The sequence below is a fragment of the Nicotiana tabacum genome, chromosome 16, assembly GCF_000715075.1.
Source record: "Nicotiana tabacum cultivar K326 chromosome 16, ASM71507v2, whole genome shotgun sequence".
Classification (NCBI taxonomy): Eukaryota; Viridiplantae; Streptophyta; class Magnoliopsida; order Solanales; family Solanaceae; genus Nicotiana; species Nicotiana tabacum.
In genome coordinates this window covers 86,593,372-86,615,301 of record NC_134095.1, presented here as the reverse complement: position 1 = coordinate 86,615,301, position 21,930 = coordinate 86,593,372, and the positions used below count along the sequence as shown (strand labels likewise).

The following is a 21,930-nucleotide window of genomic DNA, read 5'->3' as shown; positions in this document are numbered from 1 at the left end:
TCTCGTAGATAAGTACAGACGTCTCCGTACCGATCCGCGAGACTCTAATAAACCGTCTTGTGATTCATGACTCCTATGAACCTAGAGTTCTGATACCAACTTATCACCACACCGGTTCGCCCTCCGTGGACCATCATGATGACACATAGTCTCTACGACTAGGTAAGCCTAAAAATGCGGAAAATAAACAAAATTTGCGGAAATAATTAAAAACCGAAATAGTAGAATAAAACCGTGTTTAAAAGTGTCGCTCGGCATACACAATATCGACTCTCGAAATCTAAATACTTTTTCCCAAGACCCGGAATCTCATGATCACAAGCCTTTGAATGTCTACTAGTATCTAACTCCAGAATATCTAACAAAGGAAAGAAAAAATACAGAATGGCTAATACTAAAAGGGGAGAGTAGAAAGGGACACTTCGGTCTGCAGACGCGTCATATATATCTCGAAGTCTCTACAAGCTCCTCGTCTCAAGCGTGATAAGTCTGAGTGGAGGTACCTGGATCTGCACATGAAAAACATGCACAGAAAGAGCATGAGTACTCCACAGCGGTACTCAATAAGTGCCAAGCCTAACCTCGGTCGGGTAGTGACGAGGAAAGTCAGGGCCCTACTGAGATTAAATGAAATATAAGGTGCGACAGTATAAGATACAACAGTACAGTTGAAAAATAACAATAAAAATTAATACAGGATAATAAGGATAACTACAACTGAAACAGAGGCAAAAACAATCACCAAGAATACCACTCTTCACAAAGATAATAACCGGGGATCTCTCAGTATCCCGAGGATCTCTTAGTACCCTCAATATACGACAGGGATCTCTTGGTATCCCAAGAATCTCTTGCTATCCTCAATATATGCTAGGGATATCTTAGTATCCTCAATATATACTAGGGATCTCTTGGTATCCCGAGGATACACGTGCTGGGGATCTCTCGGTGTCCCGCACCTCAGCTCAAATCATAAAATACGTACACGGGATCTCCCGGGATGCCGTCTCGTAGTCCCAAAGTAAAACACACAGCAATAACTCAAAGAATACTCAATTAAACTCAATTTCATAACAAAGTAAAACAGGTAATTCTAACCTAACATGCTTCACATAATACAGATAAGGTAGTTCAAGCAATAAGGCAATTAAGTCAATTAAACATGCTTCTCTAAGCTAACAGCAAGCTTAAATTTCAAGTAGAATAACCAGGAAAGGAAAACACAATTAAAGCTACTTTAGTGAAAACAAGATTTTCAACAATTAGTACAAGTACGCACTCGTCACCTCACGTACAAGGCATTTCAATTACCACAAATACCAAATCCTAAGGGGAATGTCCCCCACACAAGGTTAGGCAAGCCACTTACCTCGAACCAGCTCAAAATCAACCTGAAACCATGCTTTTTCCATGAGTACTCGACTCCAAATGGCCCAAATCTATTCAATTCAATTGCATAATGTAAATAACACTTCAAGTAACTGATTCTACAAATAAATTCTAAACTAATACGCGAAATTAGGTAAAATAACCAAAACGCCCCTCGGGCCCACATCTCGGAATCGGGTAAAATTTATGTTTTAGAATCCTCATACTTTTACGAGTTCATGCATACCAAAATTATCCAAATCCAAGGTCAAATTCCCATTCAAAATTTGAATTTTAGGTCTAAGAACTTTCTTCCAACTTTTTCCTAACTTTCATCTCCAATCCAAAATTAAATGATAAAACCAACAATATATTAGTGGAATACAACTAGAAAGGGATAAGGAATTATTACCCAATGATCTTCTCTTCAAAAACCCCACAGAATTGCCCTACTCCGAGCTCCAATTCGATTTTTCCAAGTTTTGAACTAAACCCTTGAAATTTCATATTTCTGCCCAACGATTACCGCATCTGCAGTCAAGGGAGAGCACATGTGGTCCTGCACCTGTAGAAGAAGGCATCACGGGTGCAAAAATCACTTAACGGGTTGGGTCCGCTTCTGCGGTCAGTTGGCTGCATCTACGGCACTACATTTGCGAAAACCCAGTCGCACCTGCGGTCCTGGAACTTTGGCCCAAACTCGCTTCTGCGGCCACCTAGCCACTTCTGCGGTACCACACACGCAAGTGCGGTTATGATAGGTTCAGCAAATTCAAATTCTTCCTAAGTCTAATTCAATTTCCGTTAAGCACCCGAAACTCATCTGAGGCCCGCGGGACTTCAACCAAACATGCCAACCAATCCTAAAACATCATTCAAACTTGTTCCGACCTTCAGAACGCTCAAAACAACATCTCGGATTCAAGCCTAAGAACTTCAAGAATTCTCAAAATACGCTTTCGATCAAAAAGCCTATCAAACCTCGTCCGAATGACATGAAATTTTGCACACACGTCACATTCAACCCTACGGAGCTACTCCAACCTCCTAAATTCCATTCTGACCCTCGAATCAAAATCTCACTATCGAACCGGAAACTTCAAAAATTCAACTTTTGGCATTTCAAGCCTAAATTAGCTACGGACCTCCAAAACAGAATCCGAACACACTCCTAAACCCGAAATCACCCAACTGATCTAATGGAACCATCAAAATTCCATTCCGATGCCGTCTTCACACTATTCTAACTACAGTCATTTAGGGACTAAGTGTCCCAAAACTCTCCGAAACTCCAAATAATTCCTCCTGATAACTCACAATAGCAGAAACAAACACGGGGGAAGCAGTTAATAGGGGATCAAGTCGTTAATTCTTAAGACGACCGGCTGGGTCATCACATCCTCCTACACTTAAACATTCATTCATCCTCAAATTTCTAAAACATAAGGTTTTATTTAGGGATTAAGTGTCCCAAAACTCTCCAAAACTCCAAATAATTCCTCCCGGCAACTCACAATAGCATAAAAACAAACACGGGGAAAGCAGTTAATAGAGGATCGATGCGTTAATTCTTAACACGATTGGTCGGGTCATCAAAATTGGTGGCTTTACCGTGGCAGCTTGTTCACGCCATTTGATGGCATATTCGCGGAAGCTTTCCGTGGTTTTCTTTTTCAAATTGGACAAAGAGTTTCTGTCGAGAGCGATGTCCACATTATATTGGAACTGGCGGATAAAATCTTGGGCCATCTCGTCCCACACGTGCCAATGAGTAATTTCTTGATCCGTATACCACTCAAAAGCGATTTCAGTGTGGCTTTCCCCAAAATAGGCCATTAACACCTCCTCTTTTCCACCAGCGCTCTCAACCGGTTACAGTATCGTTTTAGATGAGCGACCGGGTCTCCATGCCCGTCGTACTTTTCAAATTTTGGCATTTTGAAGCCATCTAGCAAGTGGACATGGGGAAACATACAGAGGTCAGAGTATGAGACACTCTTTTGGCCACTCAGACCTTGCATGTTTTTCAGGCTTTGTTCCAGGCTCTTCATCTTCCGAGCAATTTCCTCTTGCTCGGGATTTTTAACAACCTTTTCTTGTTCCACCGGGAGATAATATTGTGGAGGTTGAGTGAAAGAGTACGGGGTCACATATGTTATTTCTGGTTGAAGCTGTCATGACCCAAAATCCACTAAGGGTCGTGATGGCGCCGGACACCACTGTTAGTCAAGCCAACCAAAATACTTAATTTAATTCTCGTTTTAATAATTTTGAAGACTATGATTTTTCTTCAATTTCACTAGTAAAAGATAATCATTTCAAATCAAATATGAATATTAAGCAGTTTATCCAAGATACCGCATAATCATCCTAGAACCTGGTGTCACAAGTATATGAGCAATTTCTAGGAAATAGAATAAATTACAGCAACTATCCAGAATACAAGTAGACAAAAATGAAAATATAGTACAATACTCTGAAGGAGATTCTACTAGCTAGGGTCGTCTCAATAAATTCAACTCACCTAAGTCTCTGTATCAACCATGCCGCTATTCCACTAAGCCACTAGCCACATATGAACCTATGCAACAAAAATGCACAGCAAGTGTAGTATGAGTATGAAAATAACGTGTACCTAATGAGTATCCCGTCTAATCTCGAATAAGTAGAGACGAGAGGTTGACTTCGACACTTACTAATGGTCTAATGATAATATAGTAAAAGTGTGAGGAACTCATGTATTTCAAAAGAAAAATTTAACTCATAAAGCCGGAAAGCAGGTAAACAACTTCTCAAATAATAAAGGATTCCAAGGATTTACTTTTCATTATCTTTAACAATTTATCACTGGCCAGGAAGGGCGATTATCAACATTTATAAATCTCAAGCAGCAATCCAAGCATGCGCATATCATGCCGAGGTTGGACGTACGGCCCAATCCATTAATATTTAAACTGTGCACTGCCAGAGGATCGAATGGCGCGAACCATAGATGCATCTATTTAATCTACCGAGGCGTTCGGCCCGTTCCGAAATTAAACACATACAGACAGTCAATCAAGAAGTCAACAGGGAACAATTATCCAAAGAAAAGCCAATTCTCTTTTAATAATTTTATAAGAAATGAAGTTCAAGCCTTTTCGAAATTCATTTACCAATTCGATAGGATTAAGCATTTCATCTGTCAATAAGGTTATAAATATTCCAAGTGCAGCATGCTTTTTGGTCCTAGACTACCCGGACTTACACATAATAGTAGCTACGCACGGGCTCTCGTCACCTCGTGCATACTTAGCCCCCACAAATCGGAGCACATAACCAATTATTTCACCTATGGGGACAATTCCCTCTTACAAGGTTAGAAAGGAGACTCACCTCGCTCCGAAGATCCATAACCGGCATTTCACGCCTTTCCGAAGACCTGAATCAATGCTAAATGCTCCAAAACTAGCCAATAATTATGCAAATCCATTAACATATGTTCAATTACTCATTACAATCCAATTTATAACAATTCCTAACTCCGATCAAAAAGTTGATTGCCCTCAAGCCCACGTGCCCGGATTCCGAAATTTCTCGAAGATAAAGTTTACCCATGAACTCACGAACTCAAATACATGATTTTCTCTTAATTCCTCACCCAAAATCGTGGTCAAGTTCCATGAATACGAATTTTCTAGGTTTTCCTCAAACCCCCAAATTTCTAGCAATTTACATGCTAAAATCCATACATAATCAATATATTTAACTCAAGATAGGTGGGGTTAGCTTACCCTGCCGTTGATGATGAAAAACCCCAGTTGAAGCTCTCCAAAATCGGCTCCAATGGAAGAAATGGGGTTGAAATGAACCCAACCCCCAATTTAAAAGAACTCACTACCTCTAGCATTTCCGCACTTGCGGTCACATGACCGCTTCTGCGGTTCCGCAGGTGCGACCCACTACCCGCTTCTGCGGTTTATCACCAGGTTGCCCTTTCTGCTTTTGCGCTTCAACCACTGCAGGTGCGGTCCCGCTTCTATGGCTACATGACTGCATCTGCAGTCTCTTCACTTCTAGCCCAGCACCGCATCTGCATCCCTCCTAGCCGTTTTTGCGGCTCCGCACCTGCGGCCAAAACCTCGCAGGTGCTGTTACACCAGATACCACCTGCTGAAGCCCTTCTCCAAACTCCAAATTTGATCTGTTAACCATCTGGAATCCACCTAAGGCCCCTGGGACCCTGTCCAATCATACCAACCAGTCCCAAAACACATTACGAACTTGCTCGAGGCCTCAAATCATATCAAACAATGCTAAAATCATGAATCGACCTCCAATCCAAGCTTAATGAACTTAAGAATTTCAAACTTATACATTCGATGCCAAAACATATCAAATCACATCCGATTGACCTCAAATTTTGCACACAAGTCATATTTGACATTACAGACCTATTCCAACTTCCGAAATCAGAATCTGACCCCGATATCAAAAAGTCCACTTCCAGTTAAACTTCTCAAAACCTTCAAATTTCTATCTTTAGACATATGACTCCAAAATGACCCACGGACCTCCGAATTCACTTCCTATCGCGCTCCCAACACCAGAATCAACATATAGAGCTACTCCCAGACTTGGAATCCCAAACAGACATTGATAACACTGAAATGCACTTCAACCCAACTTATGAAATTCTTCCAAAAATGCTAACTTCTACAATATGTGTTGAAACGTTCCCGGGTTTTCCAAAACCCGATCCGGACATACGCCCAAGTCTGAAATCATCATACGAACTTGTTGGAACCTTTGAATCCCGATTCTGAGGTCGTTTACTCAAAAATTCAATTTTAGTTAATTCCTTCAACTTAAAACTTCCGAAATGAGAATTCTCTTTCCAAATCAACTCCGAATTCCCCGGAATTCAATTCCGACCATGCGTACAAGTCATAATACCTAAAGTGAAGCTGCTCATAGCCTCAAACTGCTGAATGACGTGCTAGAGCTCAAAACGACCGGTTGGGTCGTTACAGAAGCTATAGACCCTAAAGGTGAACATTGGTTGTGGTAAAGTTGGTTGTGTAGACTGGTGCTGCAGAGAACAATATTGGAGGTGCCTTGGAAACTGGCGCTTGGGGGTGAACCACAAAAGGCATGCTAGGAACATTGGATAGCATTCGATGGTGCCCACATGGGATGAGCGGGTTGGGCACAGGGGCATTGATAACCTCACCTGACCTGGGGATCAACTCAGGGAACTCAGGGATTGCACTTGGCGGTTCCCTACCATTAGACCAGGAGTCCCACATTTTCAATATGCGGAGATGCAAAATCCTATTCTCTTCAGTAGCTACTGATTCTAGCTGCAGAATAGCCGATGTCGGGCTGTCCTCAGGACCGATGATTGATAGATTGCTTGCGGAGGCCATCTGTGCCTTGAATCATGTGAATGAGGGGAGGTTAGACTACCAACAAAACCAACCACCGAAACATGACTAGTTTGCACACTCAACAACCTTGTTAGTTTTGAGACGCTTAACAGATAGGAAATCACACGTTTGGATGCAATGCACCTAAACAATTAAGTGTTTCTACCATGTGTTTGAACGGTTGCATTTTCATCCCGGCCTTAACTAGCCTTTCAGTATGTACCTCTTTTCTTTTATTTCTGCCTCTCTTTAGTCACTCTTGATTTTTTTTCAATTCGTTTTTGTCACTCTCACTCTCTTTTCTTTTATTTTATTTTCACTAAATTTTCTTTCTCTTTTTTTTCAGTTTATTTTTCACTTAATTAATTTTATGTCTATTTCAGACAACCAGTTCGGGTTCATGCCGGGGCGATCTACCACAGAAGCTATCCACCTTATTAGGAGGATGGTGGAATAGTACAGGGATAGGAAGAAGGATCTCCACATGGTGTTTATTGGTCTGGAGAAAGCGTGCGATAGGGTTCCTAGGAAGGTCTTATGGAGCTGCTTAGAGGATAAAGGGGTCCCGGTTGACTATATTAGGGTGATTAAGGACATGTATTCTGGAGCTAAGACTCGGGTTAGGACAGTAGGAGGCGACTCTGAACACTTTCCAGTTATTACGGGGTTGCACCAAGGGTCTGCGCTCAGCCCATTCCTATTTGCCCTTGTGATGGATGCACTGACTCATCACATTCAAGGGGAGGTGCCATGGTGCATGCTATTTGCTGATGACATTATTCTAATTGACGAGACACGAGGCGGCGTCAACGAGAGGTTAGAGATTTGGAGATATGCTCTTGAGTCTAAAGGTTTCAAGTTGAGCAGGACGAAGACGGAATACCTCGAGTGCAAATTTGGAGTTGAGCCGACGGAAGCGGGAGTTGAAGTGAGGCTTGACTCTCAAGTCATTCCCAAGAGGGGTAGTTTCAAGTACCTTAGATCGATTATTCAGGGGATCGGGGAGATTGATGAGGATGTCACACACCGTATAGGGGTGGGGTGGATGAAGTGGAGGTTAGCATCGGGAGTCTTGTGTGACAAGAAAGTGCCACCGTTAGCATCGAGGTGGATGTGCGGGCATACAAGGATGGATAAGATTAGGAATGAAGATATTCAAGAGAAGGTGGGCGTGGCCCCCATGGAGGACAAGATGCGGGAAGTAAGACTCAGATGGTTCGGGCACATTCAGAGGAGGAGCACTGATGCACCGGTGAGGAGGTGTGAGCGACTGGCTGTAGTGGGCACGCGGAGAGGTAGAGGGTGACCTAAGAAGTATTGGGGAGAGGTGATCAGACAGGACATGGCGCGACTTAGGATTACTGAGGACATGACCCTTGACAGAGAATTATGGAGGTCGAGCATTAAGGTTGTAGGTTAAGGGAAAGTTGTGAATCTTTCTACAGCACAATAGAGTGAGACTAGCTAGTTAGGAGTTAGACTAAGAATATAATTGGTCATCTATTGATGCAAGGCTTTACCTGCTAGTTTTACTATACCAGCCATTTATTTCGTATTTCGTATTCTGTATTTCATATCTCTTATATTGCTGTTATTGTATTATGCATTTTTTATGGTAATAATATATCGGCTCCTATTGCTTTTTTTTTAGCCGAGGGTCTCCTGGAAACAGCCTCTCTACCCTTCGGGGTAGGGGTAAGGTCTGCGTATATATTACCCTCCCCAGACCCCACTTGTGGGATTATACTGGGTCGTTTTTGTTGTTGTTGATCGAATCCGATGGGGATTGCCTACGTATCATGACACCGCACAAATCAATCTTGCATAGTTCAAAAAGATCGAGAATGGAGTAAATAAGCTAACTCTTTTTTTTTTTACTTTTTATAAAACTCACACCATGAAAGCTTTGAGGCAAAAGAAAAAAAAAAATTTCAATTTTTTATTTTTTGAATTTTCGAAAGAAATTCTTTAAAAGAAGAAAGGAAATATTTTATTTTATTTTTTGGATTTTTTATGTTGATTTTTTCTTTTATTTTTGAAAGAAAAACTTCTAAAATTTCATTTGCTTTTGATTTGAACTTTGGGAATTTTTAAAGTAAAAGGGAGATATTTTTATTTGTTTTCTCTTTTTCTAAAGAAGAAAGAAAATATTTATTTTTTTGGATTTTGGATGTTGCCTCTTAATTTTCGAGAGAGGGACTTTTAAAAAAATATTTTGGATTTATGAGCTTATTGTTTTTAAATTTACAAAATTACTTCTAAAGGAAAACAAAAATATTTTTGGACTTCAATTTTTCAATTAGTTTTATGACATTTATGAAAGAAAGGCTTTTAAAGAAGGAAAAGAAATTTATTTTTGGATTCTTTTTGTTTTCTGATTTATTTTAAATTTTTGGAAAAAATACTTCAAAATAAAGGAAACCCGTATTTTGGATTTTGATTTTTTTGATTTTGTTTTTTTCTTTTTATTTCTTTTTTTTTCCGTATGAAATACTTCAGAAAGAAGGAAACTACTTTTTTTGAGTTTTTAAAAACTTCATTTTTTTTTTGAATTTTCTAAGGAAAAATTTCTAAAGAAGAAACTAAAGGAAAAAATATTTTTTTGGATTTTAGAAAATTGGGGTCGGAACCGATGAGATTTGCCTACGTATCTCACATCCGGTGAGAATCAAACTCGCGTAGTTCGGTCAGTTTTGACGGAACAAGGGAAATATGGCACTTGAAAATTTTGACTCATTTTGAAATGACTTTTCTATTTTCAGAATTTCGGCAGAGTTTTAGAACTTTCTAAATACCTACCTCTCACTTTTTTTTTATTTTCTTTACCTATTCTAGAAGCCGGTCAACATGCAAGCCGAAACAAACAGATGCGTAAGTAGCACGTAAGATGCATCAGGATGGTCTATTATTTTGGGTACACTTGTCCTAGACGGACCCAATCCCTGTGTTGAGTCCCTAAGGTCAAATGCACGTGATGAAAATAAACGTTCCTACTAGGGATCTGGCATGAGGTTATGTTATTCTAAGTTTAAACCTGGAGTTGTGTTCTAGACCTGGCTTACTCGAGCGAACAACTCGAGCCGAAGAGGGGGCAACGTACCGGGAGCACGAAAGTCTGCTCGGCCTTGTTGCTGGCCCAGCCCCGTTCTATTTGGTATAACTTCTAATAGAAAAAGTGGATTACGCGAACGTGTGCACCGTTTTTTAGAAGACTCAGAAGGGAGGCGTAAGAAGAAGACATATAAATGCAGTTCAAGTAATATCAAAGCAGTAAATAAATGGCAATTAGCACATTAGGTTCACAAAAATACAATAATATCAACAATAAATAAAGCCAAGTAAAAATCACATTAATAAGCTCGAATTCTTGAACCCTAAACCAGAAGTTCTGGGTTTTTATCCCCAACAGAGTCTCTAGAGCTGTCACACCTCCTTCTTTACCATCCAAAAGGGGATATAAGGGAGTTTTTCTAATTTAAGTGATATAAATCGAAGTGGGATTATTTAATTTTTAGAGTCGCCACTTGGAATAGTTTATTTGGTGTACCAAGTCACCGATTTATTTTTAAATCGAAAATCTAGGAAATTTTCGACTTTATTTAAAAGTCTGCGAACCAGAAATTCTAGATAAGGAATTCTGTTAACCCGGGAGAAGGTGTTAGGCATTTATGGATTTCGTGGTTCTAGCATGGTCGCTTAGCAATTTATGTTTGGCTTAAGTTATCTAATTACCTATTTTTAGGACCTATATGCATTTGCCTTTTTACCACTTTTAATTGCTTGATTATTCGTAATTAAAGAATTATCTTCAAAAGAGTCACGCGTACGTGTACTCTTTTTGTTTGGCGCAACAAAAATCATGTCACGCGTACGTGTCCACAATTAATCACGCTTTATTATTATTAAGAAAGCTTGGCCAAAGTTGCGCGAACGCATATCTTAATTTATTTTGGAAAAAGATCGTAATTACGTCACGCGAAAGTGTACACAATCACGATGATAGATTAAACCGCGCCTAAAGCAAGCTACGAATATTTATTTTAGAAACTGTAATCATGTCATGAGAACGTGTACATAATCACGATAATAAGTTCAAAACGCGCCTAAAGGTTCGCCTACCCGGGTGTGGTCGGCTACCATGTTACTAGCGAGTAAGTAATAAAATAAAGGTAATAAAATACTCGAGATCTAATTTTTTTTAAAATCGTACTTCTTTCTCATTTTTCAACCCACACCCCCTGCGCTAAACTCATATAATAGACATGCTTAAATAAAAGTGATATATACAACATATAAGCTGCCTAATACACAAAACTAACAACACATAATTACGGGACTAGCAAATAAAATAACAAAATAAGATAGGACGACGAAAGGTGGATTGCAATCATGATGAAAGCTATATCTAAACCCCAACTATACCTCACAGGTTCTTAATGCCAATTTTAGTTCTAAAAATTCAAACAAAGCCTGTAACTCATTGCTAGAATATTGGTCTTCTTGATTCCTCTTTTTTAGTGCAATACATAATTAGCACACCACTCAATAACACACCCCTCTTACAATTTCATACAAACCAAGCTCACATGACCCATGTAAGCACATGTTAGCACAGATTTGCAAAATAGGGATTCAAAATTTACCATTGGAGATCAAATCAAAGATTAAACTCAAGCACATCTCAACTAGCATAGCAAAATTATTTACAGAATAACAATTGAGACATATCATGCAAACAAACACAACTCACTCACATGATAAAAATCTGAGATTAAATTAAGAACAGAGGAAGGAGTGGACCTCAATGAGTAGGTTTCTTTCATATTAGAAAAGCTCCGAGATTACAGTTTTGTCCGGATGAAAAGCAACGGAACTCAGCAACAAACATTGAGTAGCAACCGGAAAAATCTGCAGGAACGCAAACCGAAACCTCAAATCGACATCGGAAAGTACGAAACCCCAAATCGACCTCAATCAAACGATAAACTAAATCTTCTGTCGGATCCGAAAATATCCATCGTCTTTTGTGGGCAAAGAACGGGGTCGTCATCGTCGAACCATGAGATATTATGGTGGATTCAAGTGCAACAATTGGACTGCCGGTTTTAGTGCTTCTGATACCTTAGGTGATATCTTAATCCACTCCGAATTTGATCACCAGAGCTAGCCTTAGAGGCAAAAGCTGCTGAAGTTCAGTGTCGAGTAAGGATTTCGAGCCTAGAATTAGCAGAAGAAGTCATGAATCAGTTTTGATTTCAAAGTAAAATTCACAAGGTAAAGGGAAGGTGGTGTCGTTAGCCTTTTTGCTGCTTATCTAAGGTTTTTGTTTTGTTTTGTGTGATGTTCAAGAAAAATGGAAAAAATGGGAGGATCAACCTTTCCTTTTCTCTGAAAGAAATGGAAGTTCCTTTCTGCCAAAAGCTGTCGTTCTTAATTTTTGTCTATGTCTAGTCCTTTTGATTTTAGGAGTTAGGTGTTATTTTATAGGGGGTAGGAATTAAGTTAAGTCAAATGGGGAATAGGTATGAGCTCAATATTTTGGGCTTGAAGGGATTTGGGTCATGAATTTGGGCTAATTAACTTTGGGGTAGGAAGACTAAATCAAAATCTTTTTTTTATTTTTCTTTTTTCTTTGATTTTAATAACTAATAAAATCCTAAATAAATCTAATTTATAAAAATTAAAATTGGTTATCTATTAAAACAACTAATTAACTTAAAACTAAATAAAAACATTACTTTCTAAAGACTAAAAGCTAAATATGTAAAAATGACCATTTTTTGTGATTTTTCTTAATAAAATTAATTCCTACATGCAAATTAGACCTGGGATGACATGAAATTAAAACGTGATAAGTTTTTATGATTTTTCTATGATTTTAAAATATTAAAAATGCATGAAATGCAACTAAATAAAGAAAAACTTCTAAAATCCCTTAAAAATCATTTTTGGTTTATTTTTAGGAGTTATTCATGTAGGGCAAAAATTAGGTGCTCACAATTATTGGCATATGGGAATATGAAATGATGGATAAACACCATCAAGGACATCTTGAACACATCTTTGTCCGACTTCCAGTCCTTTTTCTTGAAGCGATCAAGAAGTTGCCCCCTCGTTATAGCCTTTTTTTCCATCTCCTGGAAAATACTCTTTTAGCAACCTACTGACATCTTGTTTGTCATAGACAGTGGCATCTTCTTCTACACACTTCAAATCAATGATAATAGCAAACTCTCCAATGCCAAAACGCAACAAACAGCCATTAATTTTAACCCACAACTCCCTTTCCGCCCTGGGACAACTTCCCTAAATAGTATACAATGAATAAGTTGATTTTGAATTTTAAATTGAGGCGGGTCCAAGAAGTAGCCCAAACAGCTAGCACGGAACATTTGAAGCTGTGTGTCAGTCAAACATTGCTTCAAAATGCTGACAATATCAGTCTCAGTATGGAAACTAATCCTGTTGTGAAAATGATCAATTGATTGTATATAGAAGTCTCCAACCTTGCATATGAAAAATAACAAGAAAGAAATCAGGAACAAATATTATACTAAAATATTGTATAAATATGTATAAATCAGTGTCGCAGTACTTGTATAAAGATGTATAAACAATTGTATAACTTTGTATGAAATTGTATAAGGATTTATAAAATTAATAGCAACACAGGGAATAACTTCAGCTTAGCTTTTCTCTCCTTCAATTTGCGGCGAGTAGCAATCCTTTGTTCTTTGGATATGCAATCAAGACCACTCTCACCATCGTCCTCGATCTTGCTCTTTTTATACTTAATATCCTCGATCTTTCTCTTTTTTGGTTGAACATTGGGGCCTACATCATCTTCATCAACCAAATCAAATTTCAGTTTTTCTTTGGATTTTTCATGTCTCCCGCATTTCTTACTCCTTATTCTAACAATGTCAACCGGAGTAGGAATATTCTTCATTTGCGAATGAGTCATTCGACTGCTCTCTTGTTGCGACTTTTTTGTAGGAGCAGAAGACTCAAAATCATCATCATCGGGGGCGTGGACATGCGCATTCGCTTCAGAATTAGGGGTTGAGGGCAAGTCCCTCAATGTTTTAACTAGAGTAGGAGTATTCTTCGTTTGCGAACGAGTCATTCGACTGCTCTCTTGTTGCGACTTTTTTGTAGGAACAGGAGACTCAAAATCATCATCATCGGGGGCCTGCATGCCCAGTCGCTTCAGAATCAGGGCTTGAGGGCAAGTCCCTCAATGTTGCAAAATCGAGCTTAATACCTTTTCCAACAACCTTCATACGACTTTTAGAAGTAGACATTTTCGAACGCATTTTCTATAATAAAACAAACAAAGCTTTAACAAAAGTGAAGACAAGTGAAGGAAAACACAAAAACAAAGGCCAAAAACACAAAGCATAGGCCAATTTTCCCAAATTGTAACAAAACTCAAAAAATAAGTTCTATCCTAAAAGTCGAAATAATAAAGCATGCAAACTGAAACACCAAGTTTAGGCCCAAAACGAAGATGGAAGGAACACAAAATCGAACGGAAAACACAACAACATTGTAAAAAAATATTCAAAATCAGAAAAGCAAAAAAATTAGAAATAAAACAAATTTAAAACCAAAAACTATGGTAAAAGCATAAAATGAAACGAAAATTACCTGAAAATAAGAGTGAAAGCTCGAAAAATTACTTGAGACCCAACAATGAAGGACGATGCCTTCGTACTTCTCTGAAAAAAGCGTGAGAAGAAGAGAGAGAGAGAGAGAGAGAAAAATTAAAAGAGAAACCGTTAATAATATTTGTGGGCTACAGGGTGTAAACAAAACTTCAAAACATATACAACCTAGGATAAACCAGGTTAGGGCTTCAAATGTGGGCTATTTTCGATGGGTTGTGTGGCCCAAATGATATATGATGTAATTTCTTCAATAAAATACCACAAAAAATATATAGTGTTGGATTTAGTCTCAAAGTTTTTTTGAACCGCAATACTTTGAAAGTTACGAATACCAATCTCAAGCTACTTTAAGTAACAAAAAAACTAATGTAAACATATACATCTTATTCGGAATTTTATTTAATATTTCAACTAAATCTTGCATATTAGATCCTTTCCTTATTTTAATCATATGATATAGTAATTTTATTTAAAAAAATTAATACCAAAAATGAAAATTTTCACAGAGAATAAGTAAAAACATAACTATTACTCGTTGTAAGTTTGAATTATTCGCGTATAAAATTATAATCAATTAGTTTATATAATTTAATTATTTTTAAATAAAAAATAAAAGTGAAAAAAGTAATTAGTAGGAAGCTATAACTAAATTAGATAGTACCAATCGGCTCTCCTTTGATTTTTTATTCTTAGTTACAGATATATAATCGATCATAAAATTAAAATCAATTAGTTTATCTAATTTAATTATCTTAGTAAAAAATAAAGAATAGAGAAAAAAAAATTGTGAAAGTTTATGTTTAATTATGGTATAAATAGTGTGTCATTAGCCTTTAATCAAAGATTCATACTATAAAATTTATGTACCAAAATAAAAAACTTTATAATAAATTCTATAATTAGATATAAATTATTTTAATATTTATAATTATTATACTCTTTAATCATTATCCAATTCTTATACTTTCTAAATGACACTAAACAATTGCATGTTAGGTATACAAAGTTTAATAATATTTATATAATTTTTTTTAAAGTTCTTAATTTCTTAATACATGGTACACGTGAAAAGCGCGTAGCAATAAATTGTTTTAGTCTCTATATATTGTTTCTAATGTACCATGTATCAAAGTTATTGTAAATATTTTATTGGCATGATGATATAATCCTATTAATTTATGATCTATGCTTTAATTATTAATTTAAACTCCATGTTGCTTAGTATTTTGTATGTTCATATGTAACTTTATTCATATTTAATATTTTCTTATATTGTTCTCATGCAATTTTGGTTGTATAAATTTTTTTGAGATGAGAATAAGCAGAAGAATCAAAAGAAGATAACAAAATATGACTGAAATGGTGAGAATAATCCTAAATTATTTTAGATGACTAGATTCATTTATCTTATTCAAAAATTGTAATTCTCCATTTTTTTCTAAACATTTCTCCTTTGAAATTACAATAATTGAAAATATAATACAAGGTTAGTATATGGAAATCACAAATATATCAATGCTAAATTGATAAGAAAAAGAATACAAAATTATGATGAAGCATTTGTAGTTAAACACATTATTCTTGCACATATATTTACTTGACGCGAAGCACACGTGCAATGCACGCACACTAAACTAATATAATTCAATAGTGGTGGAACCAAAAGCACACAATTGAATCAATTGAGAGTCAGATGTGTACTGTCCAAAAGCAACAACAACAACAACAATGACCCAGTATAATTCCACAAGTGGGGTCTGGGGAGGGTAATATGTACGCAGACCTTACCCCTACCCCGAAGGATAGAGATGTTGTTTCCAGGAGACCCTCGGCTCAAAAAAGCAACAGGAGCCGATATATTAATACCATTATTTTTTATCTAGCTACTTCAATTATGCCTTGGTTTTGTACAGTCCAAAAGCAAAATCAAATAACTAAAGTGTCCAAAGTTACGTTGCTAACCTTCCATAATTTCAATATACTAATTAATGCGTCTACCTGCTATCTGTTGTTTTCTCCAACTTCTTAAATTCTACAACTGCATTAAATGAAAGTTCAATGAGGATATACTCCAAAACGTACACTGCCATAAGTACGCAAATTAACTGTAAGTAATACTGCCACTTATTGAAAAGAACTTGTAAAAAATATATTATTCCGTACATCTTAGATGTATTTATGATTAAAGAAAAAACAAAAAAAGAATGGGCATTGTTAGATATGCAAGATATACATAGACAGCCCCTTAACTCTGGCATTATTTTTTATCTAGCTACTTCAATTATGCCTTGTCCCTCTTAGCCACCTAAACCAAGTACCTAACGTGCCTATTGAGCATAGCTCGCTTACCTGGCTGAGATCGTCATCTTCACCTATATGTAGCACGTGAATAAGTAAAAAACTTGTTGATATGGATATTTAAAGGTAAAATAAGCCCCCCTCATTTTATTTTATTGTAAAATACATAGACAATCTCCTTTAACTTAAAGCCACCAATTTTCACCTAGTCGCTTCAATTACTGTACCTATTAGTATAGAGGCGGTTTTAGAACATGGGTGCACCATTAAAAAAAGCGAGAAAGAAAAGTACTAAATAAGAATCGATCTATGTACCTTTGAATAAATAACTCAGCATTCAACCAAATGCATCATTCAAACATTTTGGAACATATGGGCCAACATATAATATTAGATCAATTTTACGAAATATATACATAAAATACTTAGTTTGACAGAAAGACTATTGGTTCACGTGCACCATAAAAACGGGCTAAATCCGCCCCTACCTATTAGCCACCTGCACAAATGACATGAATTAATTTTATTGGATGATTTTTACACGTTGGATGTGATTAAAAACCACGCACTCTAGCTTTGTTTAAAAATGACCGAGTTGTTCTAATAAGCACGTTAAGTACTTGGTTCATGTTGCTAATAAAAATAGAAACTAGGCATAATTGAGGTGATTAGGTGAAAAACGGTGTCAAGGCAAGGGGGCTGTCCCTGTATACTGTTACGCAACGCCTTCCTGATGATCTTTGGAAGGGCAACGTAAGGCTAAGCAACCGATGTCAGTGAGGTTACTGTCCGCCAATGAGGTCCTCGCCGCCCGCTAGACTAGATTGTCAGTGCCGTGCGGGAAAACCAATGTCGTAAGCAAATTGCGGAAGCTGAGAGAGAATTGGGTTTTGAATGATGATGATGATTTTATTGATGAATGAAAATGCTGATTACAATGATGCGGTGTCGAGGGGGAGAGACACCAGAAAAGGCTTGCTTGAAAATGTTTGATTGTATGGTCCCCCTTAATAATGCTTAAAAAAAATAAACCAACATTACAAGACTAGTCCTAATAAAGTTGTAGAAGCACACTGAAATGAAAATGATGTAAACTAGCCTATGATTACAATGAAAAGGACTTAGATTATTACAAGGAAAAACTAAGTCCGATGGCAGCATCTTTGTCTTGCGGGTCTGCGCGCGCGTTGCTGTGGGCGCGCGCGACACTTGATGTGCTGGCCTGAGGCTGGGCACTGGTGCTTGGCATCAGGGTCTGTGCGCGAGGCGCTGCTGGAATGGGCCTACAGCTGGGCGCTGGCGAGGCATCAGGATCTGTGCGCGCGGCATTGTCAGGGCGCGCGGCGCTGTTGTCATTGGCTAGCCCTTGGGCGTTGGCGAGAGGCATCGGTGGGGCGACAGAGGCACATGCGTGCTTGTCACTTGGCGCAGCCAAGACCATGGGGCCGACCATGGCGCTAGGCATTGTGAGGCTTGCTAGGCCGCCATGGGGCGCGGCCAAGGGGTCATGGGGCATGTCTGGAAAGCAGCCCATGACATTCTCCCCCACCTGAGTTGGTGTCGTCCTCGGAGCCTGATGATGATGATGATGATGATGATGGTTGTTGGATGGGAGGTATGCGCCCCTCTGTTCTTTGAGCTTGCTGTTGTAGCGAAGCAATGATTGCATGCGGCTGACATGGAAGACTGGATGGATCTTCCACCAGGATGGAGTTTTGATCTGGTATGTGGACTCCCCAATGCGTTTTTCAATGGACAGGGGCCCGATGTATTTTTGTTGCAGGCGAGGGTCATGGGTCCTTTCTGCAAACAAGTACTGCTTTGGGATGCGTAGCATTACTTTGTCCCCTGGTTGATGTTGGGAAAAGCAACGCTTTTGTTCGGTGAACCTTTTTGCCCGCTCTTGGGCCCTGGTGAGATAGCTCCGCACTATCTCCATGTTGCGCTCCCATTCGTTCGAGAAGTTGGCAGCTCGAGGAGATTTCAGCATGGTTGATGCATTCACCGTTTGCGGGAGAAGCGGTTGCTGTCCGGTAACAATTTCAAAAGGGCTCTTGTTTGTATGATGGTCCTTTTGAGAATTGAAACACAGTTGAGCAGCATCCAGGAGCTTCACCCAATTCTTCTGTGATCCGGTTGCGAAGTTGCGGAGATATTCCTCCAGCATGTCATCGAACCGGTCTGTCTGGCCATCCGATGGTGGATGGATGTCTGTGTTGTGACTCAATGTTGACCCAAAGCACCTGAAGAGATGGGTCCAAAAGTTGCTAGTGAAGCGTGAGTCGCGCCTACTAACAATGTTTTTGGGCAGGCCCCAATGTTTGACAATGTGCGAGAAGAAGAGTCGAGCTGTATCTTCTGCTGAGATGTTTTGCGGGGCTGCTATGAAAGTTGCATAGTCTGAGAACTGATCTATGACAACCATGATGGATGCAAGATTGCCGACTTGGGGCAATCCCGTGATGAATCTGAGGGAAACACTTTCCCATGGTCTCTGAGGGACATGTGATGGCTGCGAGGGTCCCGGCTGTGATGAGTGATCCGACTTGTCCTTGTGGCATGGCTGACAAGTCTTCACACGATGATGAGCGTCACCAGTCTTTTGAGGCCGATGACATGATGGCTGATTGTTGCTGCGAAGGGTAGCCTGAACCTGGGGTTCATGTCTGTTGACTACCTTCTCCAACTGCATGGCCGAGATGTTTTCAGCGGCCATCTTTATGGGAAAGCATGGTATGGTGCAGGGCTTGGCCCCGTTTTCTCCCATCATCAGGAGCATGTTGGCAAATGGTACTGGAATGGTGTTGGTTTGCCTCATGAACTCCAAACCCACTATGATGTCGAAGTCATCTATGATTGCGATGCGCAGGTCGATGCTTCCTTTGTATGGGCCAAGTTTCACTGGGACATTTGTAGCTGTTCCACCCAATGTCTGAGGTGGTGAGTTGATAGCCTTGACACGGCCTTTGATCTTTTGTACAACAAGACCTAGGCGCTCTACTTGCGTTGATGACAAGTAGTTATGGGTGGCACCCGTGTCTATCAATACGTGAAGGGGCTTGCCGTTTACTTTCAATTCGACGAACATTAGGGTCCTCGCTTGCTTAGGAGGTCCTTCGTCCATCTTTTCTTTCCCTTTCCTGGTGATCGGGACTGATGTTTTCTTAGGAGGACATGCACTGGTCCCCGCTAAGGCATGAGGGATAGAGCCAACAATTGCATTGAAGGCGCCTACCTGGTTGCCTTCAGATGTGTCTGATGCATCTGTCTCATCCTCGACAGTCTGATGAGCATTGACCTTGATGTTTGGGCATTCATTGTTCCAATGTGCCCCGCCGCAATGACGACATTCTGAGGGAGGCTTTCTCCCCTGATTGTTGTTGATGGATGCAGCACTGTTGCTGTTTGAGGGAGGAGTCTTAGTTCTGGATGCACTCTGATCTCCCCCACTTTTGCTTGGGCCACCATTGCTGGGATGGTGCCCGTTGAATCCCCCTCGGACAGACGGCTGGGGCCTGTCATTCTGAGTTCCCAAATGATAATCGCCAAGGCATTCTGCAGCTTGAATGGCCTTGGGCAGGGTGTCTACCCGTTGTCGCTGTAGTTCCATACGGGCATGAGGTTTCAAACCTTCTATGAATGCGAAGAGTTTGTCTTTGTCCCCCATGTCGCGTATGTTTAGCATGAGTGCGGAGAATTCGCGCACGTACTCCCTCACTGATCTGGTGTGGCGGAGGTCCCGTAGCTTTCTCCTTGCATTGTATTCCACATTTTCGGGGAAGAATTGCAGGCGTATGGCTACCTTCAATTCGTCCCATGTCTGAAGAGTATCTTCACCGGCCTTGATGGCTTCGTATTTGACCCGCCACCAAAGTTTGGCATCGCCTTGAAGATACATGGCAGCAGTCGCTACCTTTTTGGATTCCTCCAAATGGCCCACGGCATCGAAGTATTGTTCGATGTCGAAGATGAAGTTTTCCACTTCTTTAGCATCCCGGGATCCGTCGTATGGCTTTGGCTCCGGTATCTTAAGCTTTTGTGGAATGGGGGTGAGGTCTGCTGCACCCCTGATGTGATGGTCGCCTTCTCGAAGTAGGCTCTGTAAGGCAGCATTGACAACGTTGAGCTTGTCTGTCAAGTCGTTTATGGTTTGCTGCATGGCAGTTAGTCTGTCTGCCTCATGTTGCTGATGGGCTAAATCGTCGGTACGCTCCTGTTGGAGGTCCTCAAATTTGCCATGAATATTGGCAGTTTCAATGGTTGTCGTTTGTCGGTCCTCGTCGGAGTCACGACTGATGTTTGCAATGTCATTTTCGGCCTGCCGCATTCGGCGGTCCAGGTCGTCCAACCTTTGCACTAGGTTGTTGCTTTGATCAGGCACCGTTTCTACGATGGGTCGTAATCGGTCAACCGTCTCTTCTAGGGATGCTAAACGCTCCCCATGATTCACCATGGTCAGAAATGGTGATGATGGCAAATGTTCCCTCGTCCGATGTCGAGCCTAGGCTCTGATACCAACTGTTACGCAACGCCTTCCTGATGATCTTTGGAAGGGCAACGTAAGGCTAAGCAACCGATGTCAGTGCGGTTGCTGTCCGCGAATGAGGTCCTCGCCGCCCGCTAGACTAGATTGTCAGTGCCGTGCGGGAAAACCAATGTCGTAAGCAAATTGCGAAAGCTGAGAGAGAATTGGGTTTTGAATGATGATGATGATTTTATTGATGAATGAAAATGCTGATTACAATGATGCGGTGTCGAGGGGGAGAGACACCAGAAAATGCTTGCTTGAAAATGTTTGATTGTTTGGTCCCCCTTAATAATGCTTAAAAAAAATAAACCAACATTACAAGACTAGTCCTAATAAAGCTGTAGAAGCACACTGAAATGAAAATGATGTAAACTAGCCTATGATTACAATGAAAAGGACTTAGATTATTACAAGGAAAAACTAAGTCCGATGGCAGCATCTTTGTCTTGCGGGTCTGCGCGCGCGTTGCTGTGGGCGCGCGCGACACTTGATGTGCTGGCCTGAGGCTGGGCACTGGTGCTTGGCATCAGGGTCTGTGCGTGAGGCGCTGCTGGAATGGGCCTGCAGCTGGGCGCTGGCGAGGCATCAGGATCTGCGCGCACGGCATTGTCAGGGCGCGCGGCGCTGTTGTCATTGGCCAGCCCTTGGGCGCTGGCGA

General features: G+C 39.9%; 1 long non-coding RNA gene across 1 annotated transcript; it reads right to left on the bottom strand.

Moving 5' to 3' along the window:
- Positions 1-203: 203 nt before the first annotated feature.
- On the bottom strand, positions 204-12,222 carry LOC142170725 (uncharacterized). The gene is made up of 2 exons (XR_012700152.1): positions 11,577-12,222; positions 204-509 (listed from the first exon to the last, which is right to left on the bottom strand). It is a non-coding gene; the product is annotated as an uncharacterized LOC142170725 (long non-coding RNA).
- Positions 12,223-21,930: the final 9,708 nt, after the last annotated feature.